Genomic DNA, 6,775 nt, shown 5'->3' with positions numbered 1-6,775 from the left:
TATCATAATTAATAAATCACATAAGTGCAAGTGAACACTATTTCCTGATTAATCCTAGTATGTATCAATCTTCAATTGCCTGATATTCCTTCAATCTTTGATGAGCCATTACAGACTATTCCACGGAGCCAAGAAGCCTGCAAATGATTAAAAAATCAAAACAATGAACTATGAATGCTCAAAATCTGAAATAAATGTAGAGAGTGCTCAGCAGGTCGAGCAGCATCTGTGGGGGGAGAAATGCATTGTGACGTTTCAGGTTGAAGAACTTTCAATTCCTGAAGCACAGTGCATCCAAGGTGTTGCTTGTGGTTCATGCATCAAGAAGCCATGGATCCAGTTGTAGATATTTTACAGATTTTCTTACCAGTGTAAATCATGCTGGCACACTTAGATGTTATTTTTAGTCTTTCGGAAACCAATGGAACACAGAACATGAGAAGTGCATGCAGAACATTCAGGGGCCATTTCTGAGAATGAAGGGGGACCCAGGAGAGGGAGAGGAGGGGGGGGGCGGTCCTTCGAGGACGGAGGGACCCGGCAGTGGTGTGGAGGAGGTTGCTGCCACATGGGGCGGCAGGCAGTAGATAGGACTGTTCAGTGAATCTTTGTAACTTTGTCAGTGCCAAAACATGATGACACTTGTATACTGCCTAGGGGAGCTCTGCTACATGATTTCACTGGGTTGAATGCAACACAATGCATTTCATTGTAACCAGGTGCATGTGACAAAAAAGTATAATTGAATCGTTGATTCCGAAACTAATGGCCAATCTTCTTTCTTTTATGTTCCTCTGCCCCTTAATTCTATCAGTGTGCAGAAATTGATCAATCTCAGCTTTGAATGTAAGTCAATGACTGATCCTCCAATGCCTTCAGGGTCAGAACTGCAAAAATACACCACCTTCATCATTTCAGTTCCAAAGAGCCCACCCCTTATCCCAAGATGCTGTCTTTCTAGCCAGGCGTGCCAAGCCCCTCTCCAACTGTGCTGAGTCCTCCCAGAATGTTGTGCACCTTGCTGCTGGAGGACAGTGTGTCACCCTGGCAGTAACTTGATCATTCACAGGAGCTTTGCCAGATAACGACAATGGTGCACTATTGCTAATGTATGTACATATATATATTTTGCTGTTCCATTATTCTATGTTCGCTCTTCTGGGTGAGATGCTAACTGCATTTCGTTGTCTCTGTACTGTACACTGCACAATGACAATAAAGATTGAATCTGAATCTGAATCTGAATCTGGTGCACGTTTTATAGCAGGGCCCTTGTTGTGTTCCTGGCCACACCCTGATATGATGAAATTGGAACTGACATTTCATGTTACCATAGATAAGAGGAAGCAAACCGTGAAAATAATAAAGAGAAAATTAACGTCAACCAAAGATTGAGAAGATCATCTGATTCAATTGTACTGGCTGCCAGTTCAAATTACCTCTGTGCATTTAAGCAAGTCAATAAGGGAGTTTAAATGATTTTTCATAATACAATGTAAGGTAGACAAAAATCCTGGAGAAACTCAGCGGGTGAGGCAGCATCTATGGAGCAAAGGAATAGGCGACGTTTCGGGTCGAGACCCTTCTTCAGACTGACGTGGGGGGGGGGGGGGGGCGGGATATGGAAAGGAAGAGGTGGAGACAGTAGGCTGTGGGAGAACTGGGAAGGGGAGAGGAAGGAGGGGGAAAGCAAGGACTACCTGAAATTGGAGAAGTCAATGTTCATACTGCTGGGTAAACTACCCAAGCGAAATATAGGGTGCTGCTCCTTTAATTTGCGGGACTCACTCTGGCCATGGAGGAGGCCCAGGTCGGATTCGGAATGGGAGGGGGAGTTGAAGTGCTGAGCCACTGGGAGATCAGGTTGGTTATTGCGAACTGAGAAGATGTCGAGCTTCTGCTGTTGGAATAACTTAGGTCACACACAGTGATTAAGATCCAAAGACTTTATTAGCATTACAGCATGGGTAACTTCATCTTAATACGTAACACAAGACTGAGGGAGAAAGGGCTGAGAAGCTTTCTGTTAAACTAGTGGGTGTAGCTACAAAGTATGACTCATAACATGAATGACACTGATCTACAGCGGAGGTGTTGGGCAAAGCGATCGCCAAGCCTGCGCTTGGTCTCACCAATGTAGAGCAGTTGACACCTGGAATAGCGGATGCAATAGATGAGGTTGGAGGAGGTGCAGATGAACCTCTGCCTCACCTAGAAAGACTGCTTGGGTCCATGGATGGAGTTGGGGGGGGGAGGTGAAGCGACAAGTGCAGCATCTCCTGTGGTTGCAAGGGAAGGGAAAGTACCAGGGCAGGGGGTGCTCCGGGTGGGAAGGGACGAATTGACCAGGGAGTTACGGAGGGAACAGCCTCTGCGGAAAGCTGAAAGGGGAGGAGATGGGAAGATGTGGCCAGTGGTGGGATCCCGTTGGAGGTGGCGAAAATGTTGGAGGATTATCTGTTGTATGTGACGGCTGTTAGGGTGGAAGGCGAGGACAAGGGGGACTCTGTCTGGGGGGATGGGGAGTGAGAGCGGAGCTACGGGATATAGAGGAGACCCTGGGGAGATCCTCGTCTATAGTCGAAGAGGGGAACCCCCATTCCCTAAAGAATGAGGACATCTCAGATGCCCTGGTTTGGAACACCTCATCCTGGATGCAGATGCGGCGTAGACGGAGGAATTGGGAGTAGGGGATAGAGTCCTTATAGGAAGCAGGGTGGGAAGACGTGTAGTGCAGATAGCCATGGGAGTCAGTGGGTTTGTAGTAGATGTCGGTCAGTAATCTGTTACCTGCGATGGAAATGGTGAGGTCTAGAAATGGTAGGGAGATGTCGGAAATGGTCCACGTGAATTTGAGTGGCAGATGGAAGTTAGTGGTGAAATGGATGAAGTCAGTGCGTTCTGCATGGGTGCAGGAGATAGCACCAATGCAGTCGTCAATGTGGAGGAGGTAGAGTTTGGGGATAGGGCCACGGTATGCCTTGAACAAGGATTGTTCACATACCCGACCAAAAGACAGGCATAGCTGGGGCCCATGTGCGTGCCTATAGCTTCGCCTTGGATTTGGAGGAAATGGGAGGAGTCAAAGGATACAATCATCATTATTTCATAATACAATCATCAGATTGCATCTTGACTAGCTACAGAGCATTTTGATGCTAATGCACATACGTGAAAAGTCGCAGAAGACTGCTCTTTCCAACATTCGGACTTGAGTGGTGGTCCTTTAAGGGCAGAGCACCACTGTAGAAGTGGTAGAAAAAATCTACACTCTTGGTCTGCTCTCCTGGGGTAAAAATGACTTCTCTTCCAGAGACGGGGATGAGAAGGCGAAGGACTCTGCTGTTGTTTATTCGGTCATCCTTAATCCCACAGCTCCCGCTGGAAATGCAGAAGACCCTGTTCCCATTCCCAGAGTCTTTCCTTGCCTCAAGATCTTATTGCAATTTCTACATTTGCGAACCCACCCAGCTGTGATGCTCCCCATCTTTTGACTCCTGAACCTCAGACAGTTAGCCCTGGAAAATAACTTGGGTAAAATCTCAGTTCATTTCTCTCACACTCACTCACATCCACCCACAGCCTCTGTGTCTCAGTGAGTTGCAGTTGATGGTGGGCGTAGCATAACATTCAAGGGAATGTGCAACTTCGGTGAAGCCAGCTGAGCAGATGAACGAGGTGGGGAGTGATGGGAATGGGAAATGTGGGTGAGGAGAGGAGCGAATGCGCGATGTGGTAATGGGGGAATGAGGAGCATGAGGGCAGAGGGCGTGGGTTGGGAGGGGAGTGGGATATGGAGTGAGTAGAATGAGGAATACACAGAATCAATATATTCTAAAGTACTCAGATGGTACAGCTCTATTATCTCTATTGAGTAACTCAGACAACCCCGGGCTGCACCAACTCGGCGTGAACAAATTGGTCGAGTATAGGGTATAGGGTAAGGCCACACAGTTGTACAATATAACAATTAGTTATTCCAGTCAATTGGAAAGCATAACATGGGAGGTTCACTTCCAATTTTGGGAATGGCAGAATCCTCTGTCTCAGTGTGTTGCAGGCTTGTTTTCGAGGAACACCTCTCCTCTCCTCATTCTCTTCATCCACACTCTCAAACCACTGTATCTTTGATTGAAGTGGTCATCGCCCACCATCAGTTTGTAAAGGCCATTCAACAAAACTAAGTGACTAATCTCAGACTGAAGGCACTGTGGAAAATTGCATCAGTTGAGGCACTGAAATGTAGACACACGGAACTGCAGATGCTGCTTCACAAAAAGGACACAACAGTGACATGGGTCAAAGGGGAGGAAGAGGTCAGTTGTACCTCTGCACCAACCGAACATTTAGAAAAAGGACCAAGGAACTGAAGGAGTTATTGAATGACATCTTCACTGAAATCGATCAAGATCCAGCAAGAAACTTGATCTCTACAATTTAAAACAGGAAATGCCATTGGGAAGTGATGGAAATGAACTATTGGGACATTCTGTTGATGTTAACAGAGCACAAGTTAAGGGGAACGATCAAGGTTACAAAAGACAAAGCAGTAGCAATTGTTTGTTGAGAACATTCCTTACAAGGTAACACAGGATGGGCCAAAGAAATCTTCAAAAAGCATTAAGCATCACTTCCTGTCTCCGCTGATGATTCCAGAACTCCAGACTTTGTTTTTACTGTAGTTAATTTCAAAGCAAAAATGCTGAAGGAACAGCGAAGAAGTAGAATTAGGCCATGGAGGTCAAGGGTTAGTCCATTGTTGTTGGTTTCTCTGGCAACAAAAGTAAATTCAGTCCAAAATGGGAATCAAGAGACAAGTGTTCAATGCACGTGTGTTTAATAATCTGTTACAGTCTGGTACAAAAATTAATTTCATGAATATTCATGAAAAGACATCATGAATCAAAGTGCTAAGAAACTGTAGCCAAGACAAAGGATTAGGCCACTTCAGTCAACTAAGCAGCCCAAAACAGAGTCACGACAATCTCCCAATTGACAGGGGAAGAGTGCGGATGGAATTCCTCAGTTGGAGAAAAAGAAGTGGCAGTGGACTGAGATAATCAAGATCACCTTGTTGATAGGGCTAAAAAAATTCAAAAGAGATCGGTGCAGAAGACCGAAGAGGTGAGAAGCCAAGAAGCAAGGATTCAAGAAACTTGCTGTATTTGCGACTTGAGTTCCTTGCATGTGAAGAAGATACAAAAACAGTTAATTGGGGCGGCACTGTGCTGCAGCAGTAGTGTTGCTACCTTACAGTGCCAGAGACCCAGGTTCAATCCTGACTGCAGGTACTGTCTGTACAGGGTTTGTATGTTCTCCCTATGATCGCATGGGTTTTCTCTGGGTGATCTGGTTTCCTCCCACACTCCAAATCTACAGGTTTGCAAGTTAATTTGTGTCAGTAAAATTCTAAATTGTTCCTAGTGTGTAGGATAGTGTTAGTGTATGGGGTGATCACTGGTCGGCACGGATTCACAGGGCCAAAGGGCTTGTTTCCGCTCTGTACTTTTAAAGTCTAAAAGATTTTAAAACTCAACTGTGCTCAAGAAGTGACCAGGTGGTAGCGGTGTTGAAGTTTTTAACGATGGAAAGATGGCAACATTGACACATTGTCTCTTGCTCATCTCATTCCTCCAGTAGTTCACACTTCCTGCCTTCATAGATGCTGATTGACCTGGTGAGTTCTTTCATTGTTCTGTTTTTGTTGCAATTACAGCAGCAGGAGGTAAAATAGCATTCAAATAGCTCATTTATGTTGGTATTAAGAGAAACCAAAGTGTAAGCACACTGAGGGTTTCCTACCATTGACTGGATGTTCTTGAGCTGACTGGTTGCGCTGATGGTAGCAGGTTTTCCTGGTAAGGCCCTCTTTCATGTTTCCATGACCTGGGTATAATTCAAATGTCTCTACCATTACCATGCTCACTGCTCTATTGTCAATATGCTCAAAAAGATTTCCTCCTGCACTAAAGGAAATTTCCTATCATCTTCCCACACAATTTATTTGTGCGTTTATAGTAAAAGTCTGTTGTACTTGGCCTGACACTTCTTTCAGGGGATCAGGGGGTATGGAGAGAAGGCTACAGGATACTGAGTTGGATGATCAGCCATGATCATATTGAATGGCGGTGCAGGCTCGAAGGGCCGAATGGCCTACTCCTGCACCTATTTTCTATGTTTCTATGTTTCCATTTTACTTTTGCCCGCATGTTTTGGTCTCTAGACTTGTGGCTGTTACCTGCATTGTTCAAAAACTCATCCATTACTCCTGTCGTCACTGAAGAAAGCTCTGGACCCAAAACGCCCCCGATCTACGTTCTCCAGAGATGCTGCCTGACCTGCTGAGTTATTGTTTAAGAAAGAACTGCAGATGCTGGAAAAATTGAAGGTAGGCAAAAATGCTGGAGGAACTCAGCGGGTGAGGCAGCATCTATGGAGAGAAGGAATAGGCAACGTTTCGGGTCGAGTCTCTTCTTCAGTCTGCAGTGCCTCATTGCCTTAATGTTACTTAGGGGGTTTAGTTTAGTTTGATTGTCACGTATACCGAGGTACAGTACAAACTTTTTTTTGTGTGTGCTAACCAGTGAGGAACAGAATGCACTTACAGGGCCAAGAGCTCAACATGGGGGACTGTTTATTGCCCTTGGTTGAACAGGTGCACGTTGCCCAGAGAGCAGTCAGACACCAGATTCTTTACTTGATAAGGTAGCAGCTTTAAAGCCATAGTCGCCAGTTGACGGCTGTTATCAAAAACATCACGCCTGAAGAACTGACA

The sequence above is a fragment of the Amblyraja radiata genome, chromosome 7 (assembly GCF_010909765.2).
Source record: "Amblyraja radiata isolate CabotCenter1 chromosome 7, sAmbRad1.1.pri, whole genome shotgun sequence".
Lineage (NCBI taxonomy): Eukaryota > Metazoa > Chordata > Chondrichthyes > Rajiformes > Rajidae > Amblyraja > Amblyraja radiata.
Note: the sequence above shows the minus strand (reverse complement) of the source record.